We start from the raw sequence: 12467 nt of genomic DNA on the forward strand, positions 1-12467 counted from the left end.
GATAGGGAGATGAGAGCTGGGCTCAAGGAAGAAAAAAACAAAAAACAAAAAAACAGTGGCAACGATCTATGGAGGAAAACTTATTTTACTATGATATCAGAATGCAAGATAACACAATATAATACAATCTGATTGAAATTGAGAGTAATAAATCAAATCAGATAGGTGAGAGAGAGAGTTCCTGAGATCAAGTCGAACCTGAAAAGCTTGGTATGGCTAGGAAAGCACCCTCCAGCACCCACTGCAAAGTAGTAAGAGACTGCCCAATCAGGAAGGGCTAGATTCAGTGACTTCTGCGAAGCACAGGAAATTGAAGCATTAACACTTTAAATCTCAGTGCACTACATGATGTTATGATGTGGAATACCAAAAAACAAAAATCACAAAACCATGACAAGGACATATGGCAGGTGGCGTCTACTGCAGGCCAACAGAACAAAGGGAACTTGTGGATGAGGCCTTCTTTCTTCTGCTACAAGAAGAACAGCATTCACAGATTCTCATTTTCATGGAGGTTTCAGTCCACTGAAATCAATGTGATGGGCTACAAAAAGTCCATGAGACTTCTGAAGTGCATTGAGGATAATACAGGTATTGGGTCCAGGTATTAGAAGAACAAACTAAAGATAAAGCATTGAGTGAACTACTGCTCACCATTGTAGATGAGATGAGTTGGAAGCAGTCTGGGCTATAGTAACCATATCGTGGTTGAGTTTGTGATATCAAGGAATAAGGGCCTGGCAAAAGTCAGGATCTAGAACTTCAGGAGAGTGAAATTCTAGCCGTTTAAGGAATTACTTGATGAGGTCCCCTAAGAAGATGTCCTTAGAAACTACAAATTATAGAACAAAGCTGGAATAAAAGGAGAGATTGGGTCAGCAAAGTTAAAGCACACATGGAAATTAGCTTGATGAAGGATGTGAAAAATAACAAGAAAGGATTCTACAGATACACTGATCAGAAGTACAGGCCAAGGAGACTGTAACTCTTCTAATAAACAAGAAAGGAGAAATGGCCACCACAGACATGGAGATGGCTGAGGTACTCAACAAGTTCTTTTCCTCATTGTTCACTGGCAGTCAGGTTTATTCTGTCTCTCACATGTCTGAACATCTAGCCTGGAATGGGGGAGCAAAATCTCTTGCACTGGAAGTGAAGAATAAGTCTGAAACCACCTCATGAGACTGAATGTGTACAAGGCCATATGACATGAATACCAAGGTCCTGAAGGAATGGGCTGATGTGATTGCTAAGCAAACCTCCATCATATCTGAAAGATCATAGCTATCAATAGTCCATGGTAACTGGAAAAAGGCAAACATCACTCCCATTTTTAAGAAGGGGAGAAAGACTGAGGAAACAAGAAGGCAGTGAGCCTCACCTCTGAGCCTGGGAAGATCATTGAACAGTTCCTTCGTGAAGCTATTTTAAGGAACACGGAAGAATAATAAGTGATTTGAGACAGGCAGAATGGCTTCACCAAGAACAGATTGTGCCTGACCATTCTGGTGCCTTCTATGATGGAGTAATGGTATCAGTACAAGAAGAAAGACTAGATGATATCATCTACCTGGAGTTCTGCAAGGCCTTAGATATGGCCCTCCACCATGTTCTTATCCCTAAATCAGAAAGTTATCTATTTGAAGGGTGAATTATTCTGTGGATAAGAAACTGGTTGAATGATCATGGCCAGAAGCTTGTGATCAATGGCTCTATGTCCTAGTTGAGATCAGTGAGATGAGTAGTGTTCACCATGGGTCTATCTTGGGACTGGTACTCTTTGACACCTTCATCTGACCTTGAACATCTTCAGGGATAGGGCATTCACAACTTCTCTGAACAGGCTGTTACAGCTCCTCACCACCCTTAATTTTCACTTATCTAGTATATCTAATCTAATCTAATCTAATCTAAATCTTCCCTGTTTTAGTTTAAAACTGCTCATCTCTTGTCCTGTCAGTATTTACCCATGTAAAAAGTTGTTTCCCCCCCTGCTCGTAAGCTCCCTTTAACGACTGGGAGATTGTTAGGAGATTTCTCCAGTTCTTTCTCTTCTCCAGGCTGAACAAGCCAAGCATTCTTAGGCTGTTTTCATAGAAGATGTGCTCCAGCTCAGATTATCTTTGTGACCCACATCTAGACCCACTGCAACAGCTCTACATGTTGAGTTGCGGGGCCTCAGACCTGGAAGCATACTCCAGATAGAGCGCCAGGAGGGCAAAGCAGAGAGAGCCAGTCACCTCTTCCATCCTGCTTTTGATTCAGCCCAGGGTGCTGCTGACTTTCTGTGCAAGGGCACACTTCTGGCTCATGTTAAGTTTTTCAGCTACCAGAACGCCTAAGTCCTTTTCAGCATGGCTACTTTTAATGAATTCTTCTCCCAGTCTGTAATCTGGTTGTATGGGAACTGCTGAATCACGGCCTGAACCTCTGATTGATCACCTGAGGTGAGCAATGAGTCAGACATGGGAGCACAAGTGAAGGCAATTCACCTGTGCTGCCAGACCCATTTAAGAGCTGACTACCAGTAGGAAAGGATCTCTTCTGGAGATCTCTCCTCTTGAGTTTTGTAGTAAGCCCAGCCCAGGATGCAGGTAAGATGCAGTTAAGCATTCTACCTATTCTCTTTTTGTTACTATAACCTGCTTAGCCAAACTCTTTTGTTTATTTCATAATTATAACATCTTTATATTCACTGATTATACACTGGTATTGCCTGACCCTAGTGTAACACATTCCTCTTGGCCTTGTTAAGCCTCAACAATTTGTTAAAAAATGCAACAAAATCTGTGATACGTGATTTTCATCTATTCCACAGTCTGCAGTTTAGACAAGAAATAAGTCACAGAATTGTAGGAATTGAAAAGGACTCCAGAGATCATTGAGTCTAACCCCCCTGCCAAAGCAGGTTCCCTACACCAGGTTGCACAAGTAGGTGTTCAGGCTGATCTTGAATATCTCCAGAGAAGGAGACTCCACAACCTCCCTGGGCAGCCTGTTCCAGTGCTCCGTCACCCTCACCGTGAAGAAGTTCTTGTGCACATTTGTGCGGAACTTCCTATGCTGCAGCTTATGTCCGTTCCCCCTTGTCCTGTCTCCACACTGCTGAAAACAGTCTGGCCTCGGCAATCTGCCCTTCACCTTAGATATTTATAAACCTGGATCAGGTTCCCCTCTCAGTCTTCTTTTCTCGAGGCTAAACAGACCCAGTTCACTTCTTCTTTCTTCATAGAGGAGATGCTCCAGGCCCTTCACCATCTCTGTGGCCCTCCACTGGACTTGGACTCTTTCCAAGAGATCCCTGTCTTTTTTGTACTGGGGAGCCCAGAACTGGACACAGTACTCCAGATGAGGCCTTACCAGGGTAGACTAGAGAGGGAGGATAAGAGCTAGAGTCCCTCAGTTACATTTTGTGTAATTAACAGGTCATTTCAGGCATGCCTGGTATAGTCACTTTTGGATTGATATTTTACTTAAATCTGATTTCAGCAGCTAATATCTCTGTCAAAACTAGTAGTGTGGTATTTAAGGTGTTGGAATTTTTGGTATACTAGAAGTTCTCTTTCATTCAAATTCTTCTGATGATATCCACAGAAAAATGGAGACAGCTGATATAATCCAAAAGGACTTCCATTCTTCTATCTACTGTAAGGTGAACAACATGTACCTTGAACAGTGACCAGAATGACATCTGCTGTGTCTTAGCAACACTATAATGTTTGAAGTCCTGGTAATGTTTAATGATGAATGTTGTTTTTTCAAAGAATTCTATTTCTTGAGTGGCAGATATCACTGCAAAGCATCAGTTATAATGCTTTACCATCTTGCACTGTGATATATTAGCATACTGTAGAAAGCTGCATTTCATCACGGAGATGGTTATAATGCATCCTGAAAAAAAGCTTGAACGAATAAGTACTGCCAGGTAATTTATCTACTAAATGTGAGATGGGCAGTATTCACACCATTGCAACAAACTGGGGAGTAAACCAGGCCAAGAAGAACAGTGACATTCCTTTACTGCCTACCATGGCATGAATCAGAAAGCCAGACACCTCAATGCTGTGTATAGCTATGGGTGATCCTTTACATCTTTCTAGGTAAATCTGCATCTTCTTTTCCCTTTCCTTCTCTAAAGTGCCTATATACCAATGCACAAAGCATGGGAGTAAGCAGGAAGCATGATAGATGTGTGTTGAGGCCAATGATTTCAGTGTAATTATAAAGACATGGTGGCACAGCTCTCATGACTGGAATGCTGTCATGGATGTATATATACTTTTTGAGAAAGATAAGCCAGCAAGATGAGGCAGTAGAGTTGCTCTTTATGTGGGAGAATGACTGGAATGTATTGAGCTCTGCCTAGGGATAGATGATGAGCAAGCGGAGAACTTATGGGTGAGAATTTAGAGCCAGAGTAATATAGATGACAGTATTGTTGATGTTTACTACAGCTTGCCAGATCAGGAGGAGGAAGATGATGAGAACTTCTACAAAGAGCTGAAACTAGCATCATGATCACAGAACCTGGTTTTCATGAGGTACTTCAAAAATTGTGATATTTGCTGGAAAAGCAACACTGCTGAGCACATTCAGTCCAGGAGGGTCCTACAGTGCATGGAAGATAACTTTCTAGTGCAGGTGGTGGAGGAGCCATTGAGGAGAGATATGCTGCTGGATGTTGTTCTTTTAAAAAAAGGGAGGACTGGTTGGGAATGGGAAGATTAGGTGTAGCGTGGGATGCAGTGACCATGAGATAGTGGAGTTTAGGTTCTTACATGGAAGATACAGAGCAGTAAGTAGGACTGGATACCTGCACTTCAGAAGAGCTAACTTGAGCAAATTCAAGGATCTATGTGGAGATATCTCATGAGTTAGGACTCTGGAAGGCAAGGGGACCTAAGAGAGCTGTTAACATTAAATCACCATCTCCAACAGGCTGAAGGTCAGTGCACTCCTAAGAGTAAGAAACCAGGAAAAGGTAGCAGGAGACCTGCATGGATTAGCAAGAATTTCATGGAAAAACTCACCTGAAAGAAGAACATCTATGAAATATGGAAGAGGGATCTGGCTGCTTGGAAGGAATATAGGAATGTTATCAGGGCATACAGGGATGTAATGAGGAATGATAAATCTCATTTGGAATTAAATTTGGCAAGGAATGTCAAGGAGGAGGAAAAAAAAAAGTCGTCTTTAAGTTTGTCAGCAGCAAAAGGAAGAGTATGGGGCCAGGTCTGGGCCTGCTGCATAATAAGGTGGGTGCCCTGGTAGCAAAGAACACTGAGAAAGCATTCTGTTTTTCAGCAGTTACTGAATGCTTTCTTTCCATCGTCTTTATTGCTAAGACTATTCTTCAGGAATCCCAGAATCTGGAAATAAGAGAGAGTCTGAGTAATGAAAGATTTACCCTTGGTTGAGGAAAATTTGGTGAGAGATCCTGTAGACAAACTGCATACACATATCCAACAGGAAGCTCCCATGAATGCTGAAGGAGTTTTCAGAAGTGATGGCCAAGTAGGTCTCTATCATCTTTGAAAGACCGTGGAAAACAGGAGAAGTGCCTGAGGACTGGAGAAAAGCCAGTGTCACTCCAGGCTTTGAAAGGGCAAGAAGTAGAAGTCAGGAAATCACAGACCAGTCAGCATCACATTTCTTCCTGGAAAGGTGATGGAAGAGTATATTCTAGGAAGATCTCTGATACAGATCTCCAGTTATTACCCAGGTCAGGTTGCCAACAATGAAGTTGCTGGGAGAAGTACAAAGGCTATCAAAAGAGACTTTAGGGCATTGGAACAGTCAGCTAGTCAGCTGAAGAAGTAGGAACTCGGGTGGTTTTCTTTTACAAGCAGGGAAAAGTTCTGCAAGGAAGAGAAAAACCAACCAGATCGACATACAGATAAGAGGTTCATGCCATTGGAGGAACTTTGCTGTGTTTTGTTTCATTTATTATTTTTTTTTTAAATGATGGGGCAATTTACTCAGCACCAAACCTGCTCATAACAGATGGGGTCTACCTGTCTCAAAGGGAGAAAAGGATTCCAGGAGTTATCAGGATTCATTGAGAGGACCTTAAACTAGGCTTGAATGGGGGAGGAAATAAAATCAGGCTTAGCAGAGATGAACACATGGACAGCATACCAGGATGGAGCGCAAAACCAATAGACCAGCTGAAGTGCACTTACACCAATACATTCAGCACAGGCAACAAACAGGAGGAGCAAAAAGTCATTGTGCAGCAGGAAAAATTTATTCAGTCACCATCACTGAAATATTGTGCCATCATTCTCATGACTAGTGTGCTGCAATGGAGGACTATCAGCTCTTTAGAAAGGATAGATGAGGAAGGAGAAGTAGTGGGGTAGCTCCTTATATTAGGCAGTGTTTTGATGTTGTAGAGCTCAGTGCAGGGAAATTACAAGGTCAAGTCCTTAAGCATAAGTACTGGGGGAAGGTCAATGAGGCAGACATCCTGGTGAGAGTCTGTAAAAGACTGTCCATCCAAGATGAAGAGACAGATTAAGTGTTGTACAAGCAGCTAGCAGAAGTCACACAATTACCAGCCCCTGTTCTCAAGGAGGACATAAGAGAAAATGGAGCCAGTATTTACTGAAATATAGTACAGCAGAGAGTAAGCAATCAAGAAAGTTCCTGGAGTGGGTGGAGGATAACCTCCTGAGGCAGCTAGTAAGAGAACCTACCAGAGGAAGCACCTCATCAGACCTGCTGTTTACAAAAAGAGAAGAACTGGTGGGAGATGTAGTGGTCAGAAGTTGTCTTAAGCATAGCAACCACAAAATAATAGAACTATCAATTCCTGTTGAACTCAGGAGGATCGTCATCAAAACTGCTAGCTTGGACTTGAGAGATCAGACTTTGGATTGTTTAGGACAGTGGCTGAGAGGGTCTCTTTGCAGTCAGTCCAGAAAGGCAAAGGAATCCATGAATGTTGGACATTCCTCAAGAAGAAAATTTTAATGGCACAGGAACAAACTGTCCTCCTTTTCCATAAGATGAGCCAACAGGGAAGAACAGGCAGTTTTTGCTGAGACTCCAGGAAAAAGAGTTTACTATCTTTGGAGGAAAGGTCAGGCAACTAGGGAAGAGTACAAAGATGTTGCTAGGATATGCAGAGGGAAAATTAGAAAGGTGAAAGCCCAGCAAGAATTAAATTTAGCCACCATTGTTAAAGATGATTAAAAATTGTTTTTACAAGTATATTAATAGCAAGAAGAGGGCCAAAGACAATCTCCATCCTTTACTGGATGTTGTAGAGAGCATTACCACTGAAGATGAGGAAAAGGCTGAGGTTCTCAGTACCCTCTTTACTTCAGTCTTAAATGGTAAGGGCAGTAATTCTTGGGGTACTCAGACTCCTGACGTGGATCTCTGGGATGAGGAGCAGAATAAATGCCCCAGATTTCAGGGGGAAAATGTTAGTGACCTGCTACTCTACCTGGACTGTCACAAATCCATAGGACCAGTTGGAATACAACTAAGGGTACAGAAAACAGCCCAATTGACAAGCCACTTTCTATCATTTAACATCACACCTGGTCAACTGGAGAAGACCCAGACAACTGGAGACTTGATAATGTGACATCCATCTATAAGAAGGGTCAGAAGGACAACTCAGGGAACTATTGGCCTGTCAGCTTGAGTCTCAATCCAGTTTATAGGAGGGAGAGGAGATTCTTTGATATATGTATACCCAATGTGAGATTAAGAAACAACAGTTCAAATGTTGGTCTGATCAGTTTATTACAAATCTTAATCAGAGAGATGGGGAAGGGGAAGCCGGTGACTATTATGAGTTAGGGTGGTGGAGAAAGGAAAGCGGGTGATAGAAAAAGATAGGAAAGAAGCAAGAATTACATAAAGCGGGGATAGTCACCACCAAGATCAAGCAATGTCCTGCTGCATGCCGTTCTGATAGTCCAAAGCAAAAGAGCTAGAGAGAGCAGCAGCAAAGAGACTGGCCTTAGGCAGCAAGCAGGTACACTGACAGAGCAAGCCCAGGAGGAAGAGGCAGGTCTCAGGTAGCAGGCCCAGGAGAGTCCATCAGCCCGTAGGCATCATTTCGTGAAGCATCTAGTGTCAGGCACCTACACTCATGGTTGTTGGTTCCTTTTTTATTCTTCTTCTTCTGCCAACATGGCATTCCTGGGCACTTTGGTAAGAGTCATGTGCAGGTAATCCTGGATGCTTGGGTAAGAGTCACATGCAGTACCCCCCTGAGATGGGGGTCCTCATGTCCCTTGAGATGAGCCCACACAGAAGACTGCTTCCCAGCCATTAAGCTGCTGCTTATCTCTCTCATTGCTCCTGGCCTGCAAATCTTCGGACAAAAGATTTTGCCAACTTTGACCAGGACTTGCCTGGACTTGTGCATCTGTGCTCCTCAGAGAGCTTTGAGACAGAAGTGCAAAAAAATAATCTCTTACACCTTGGTATCAGGGAAGGTCATGAAGCAGATCATCTTGAGTGTGATTATATGCACAGGACAGCTAGGGCATCAGTTTTAACCATCACGAGTTCATGAAAGATAGGTTCTGCTTGACTGACCTCATCTCCTTCTATGACCAAGTGATTTTCTTGATAGGTAAGGGAAAGGCTGTTGATGTAGTCTACCTAGAATTTACTAAAGACTTTGACCATTTCTCCAACAGTATTCTTCTGCAGAAGGAAGTAGCCCACAATATATACAGGTGTACTCTTTGCTGGGTAAAAAACTGTCTGGACCTAGAAAGTGGTAGTGAGTGGAATTAAATTCAGCTGGCAACTGCTCACTGATGGCATTCTTCAGAGAATTACAGAGTCGTAGAATCATAAAATTACCAAGCTAGCAACACTTTCTGATACAAGCCAGGATGCCATTGGCATTTTTGGTCACCTGGGCACACTTCTGGCTCATGTTCAACCAAGCACTGACCTATATCCCCAGGTCTGTTTCCTCTACACAGTTTTCCAGCCACTGTGCCCCAAAACTATAGTGTTGCCTAGGGTTGTTGTGGCCAAAGTGTGGGGCCTAGAACTCAGTGTTGTTGAACCTCATCTCATTGGCTTCAGTCCAGAGATCCAGCCTGTCCAGCTCCCTCTGTAGGCCCTTGCCAGGCAGATTGACACTTCCTGCCAACTTGGTGTCATCTGCAAACTTACTGAGGGTGCACTCAATGCCTTCAACCAGGTTGTCAATAAAGATGTAGAACAGGACAGGCCACAGTACTGACCACTGGGGGACACCACTCATGACCAGTCGCCAGCTGTATTTAACTCCATTCACCACCACTGTCTGGGTTTGACCCTCTGGTCAGCTCCTTACCCAGGAAAGAGTGCACCTGACCAAGTCACAGGCTGCCAGCTACACCAGGAGAATACTGTGGGAGACAGTGTTGAAGGCTTTGCTGAAGTCAAGATAGACCACATCAACAGGCTTTCCCTCACTTATCAGATCGTAGATCGTAGAATGAGAGAGGTCAGTATTGGGGCCACCCTTGATTAATACTTCTATTGATGGTCTGAACAGTGATTCAGTTATTCTGTGGCTTGGACCTTGTTCAACACCTTTATCACCAGCTTGGGTGAAGGAGTAGTATATACCCTCAGCATGTTTGCTGGAGATACAAAGCTGGGAGTAGTGTCTAAGGCACCAGAAGGCTGTGCTGCTTTTCTGTGTGACCTGGGCAAGCTGGAGAGTTGGACAGAGAGGAACCTTATGAGGGTAAGTACAGTCTTACACCTGCAGATGAATGACAACATGAAACAGTACATATTAGGGGTTGACCTGCTGGAAAGGATCTTTGCAGAGAAGTACCAAAGTGTTCTGGTAGACAACAGGTTGACCATAAACCAGCACTGTGCCCTTGTTCAAAAAGACCAGTGCTATCCTGGGATGTATTAAAAAAATTGTAGCAGCAGGCTGGGGGGATGCTATTCTCCCCTCTATTCTACCCTGATGAGGCCAAATCTCAAATATTATCTCCATTTCAGAGTTCCTCAGGTGAAGGACAGAAACGTATTGGAGAATATCCAGAGGAGAGCCAGAAAGATGATCAGGATTCTGATGAGGCATAAAGAGGTTAAATTGCAGAAGTAAGTTAAGTGAATAAAGCCTGGATGGACTGTATGCGAAGGATTTATTGGAAATATAATGAATATGCATACAAATTCCAGGAAATCTGTTAAATATGTGTGAGCTTGGCGTATATATGTAATGAGCTTTTACTTGTCGGTATGCAAGTTAGGTGAATCTATCCCTCTTGCACCTGGTGTATGTGCACTGCTGAAACAAACATACTTGGTCTGTATCTCTCAGGCTATAGTTTGATTTCCATACATCACTGAAACATTTCCCTTATGAGGAAAGTCTGAGAGACCTGGGACTCTTCAGCCTGGAGAATAGAAGGCTGAGAGGGGGCAAGAGCCAAGAGGATGGTGCCAGGCTCTTTTTAGTGGGGCTCAGTGACAGAACAAGGAGCAATGAGCACTCACTGAAACACAAAAAGCTCCATTTGAACTTTGAGAATTACTTCACTTTGAGGGTGATGGAGCATGGAACAAGATGCCCAGAGAGGTTGTGGACTTTTCATTGGAGATATTCAAAACGCAGTGGAAGCTTTCTTGTGCAATCTATTGGAGGGAACCTGCTTTAGCAGGTGAGCTGGACTAAATTATTTCCAGAGGTCCCTTTTAAACCCCATGATTCTGTAATTCCACAATCTCGTCCAAATCAAAGATGAAGATGAGAGCAGAAAGTACTATAGTTCATTAAGTAGTATAATTATTTCTGAATAGCAAGACACACTTCTGGAATCAATGAACCATTTCCCTTTCCTTTACTAGACTTTCATTTATTACTATGAATATCAACAGTGACAGATGATGGCACAATTTATTCTGTTTATATTATTTATGATATTAGTTTAATTAGCACTGTAATTCATAGTAACTAGGCATAACAAGCAACTGACATCCCTGACATTAAGTATCAGTAATGTAATTTATAGAGATACATACACACACTCCAAAATTAATGCCATATATTTATTTCCATAGAAACAGCAACAGATACAAAGAGCACAATAACAGTATTTGATAGGGCAAATTCTCAGCTACAAACTATTTTTCAACACAGTGAAGATCATTAGCTATGCATTTTCACCAGTGCTGAACAAGGGTTTGTGTGCCATGCTCATACAAATATGAAATAGCAGACGTGGCCCACTATCTCACAGATGCTATGACCGTGTCACTGATAGGACATAATTACCATGCATTCCATCTATCATCAGTCTGAACAGATACAATTCAGAAGGCACCAAATCCAGAATATATTTTGGATATTCTAGGCTAGTCCACCTAAGATTGGATATATGCTCCATACTCTTCAAACCAAAATGGGGCCTAACATTGCCATTTTGCAAGTAAATGATAGTCGTCTTCTCTGGCCTGACTCTGAAAGTTCAAGCCTTCAGTTAAGTCAGCACTGAAATGCAGCAGTCAGAGTTGATTCTTTGTCCAGATTCCAGGAAATCATAGAAACATAGAATTGCCTGTGCTGAAAAGGACCTCAAAGATCATCTAGTTTAAACTGCCCTACGGTGGGCAGTGTCGTCACCCACTAGACCAGGCTGTCCAGAGCCAAATCCAGCCTGGTCTTGAATGCCTCCAGAAATGGGAAATCCACAGCTTCTCTAAGCAATCTGTTCCACTGCGTCACAACCTTCTGAGTGAAAAACTTCCTCCTGATATCTAAACTAAATCTCCCCCATCTTAGTTTAAAACTGTTCTCCTTTGTCCTGTCACTAACAACCCATGTAAATAGTCATTTCCCATCCTGATGATACACTCCCTTCAACTACTGGAAGGCCATGATTAGGCCTCCCCAGGGCCTTATCTTCTGGGCTAAATGAGCCCCGTTCCCTCAACCTGTCTTCATAAGAGAGGTGCTCCAGACCTCTGATCATCTTATTCACCCTTCTCTGGACCTGTTCCTTAATCTCTGCATCTTCTTGTGCTGGGGGCCCCAGGTCTGGATGCATGGGGCCTCACAAGAGCTGAGTAGAGGGGGACAATCATCTCCCTTTCCCTGATGTCAGCCTCTTTTTTAATGCAGCCCAGAACACAATTGGCCTTCTGGACTGCACGCACACACTGCTGGCTCATGTCCAGCTTCTCATCCACCAAAATTCACAAGTCCTTCTCCTCAGGGCTGCTCTTAAGGAGTTCTTCCCTCAGTCTGTATAAATACCTGGGACTGCCCCAGACCAAGTGCAATGCCTTGCTCTTGGCCTTGTTGAACCTCATTAGGCTCACATAGGCCCACTTCTCCAGCCTGTCCCTCTGGATGGCTTCCCTTCCTTCCAGTGTATCGACCGCACCACTCAGCTCGGTGTCGTCTGCAGACTTGTTGAGAGTACACTCAATTCCACTGTCTATGCCATTGATGAAGATGTTGAAGAGTACCGGTC

This window comes from Meleagris gallopavo, chromosome Z, assembly GCF_000146605.3.
Source record: "Meleagris gallopavo isolate NT-WF06-2002-E0010 breed Aviagen turkey brand Nicholas breeding stock chromosome Z, Turkey_5.1, whole genome shotgun sequence".
Taxonomy (NCBI): Eukaryota; Metazoa; Chordata; class Aves; order Galliformes; family Phasianidae; genus Meleagris; species Meleagris gallopavo.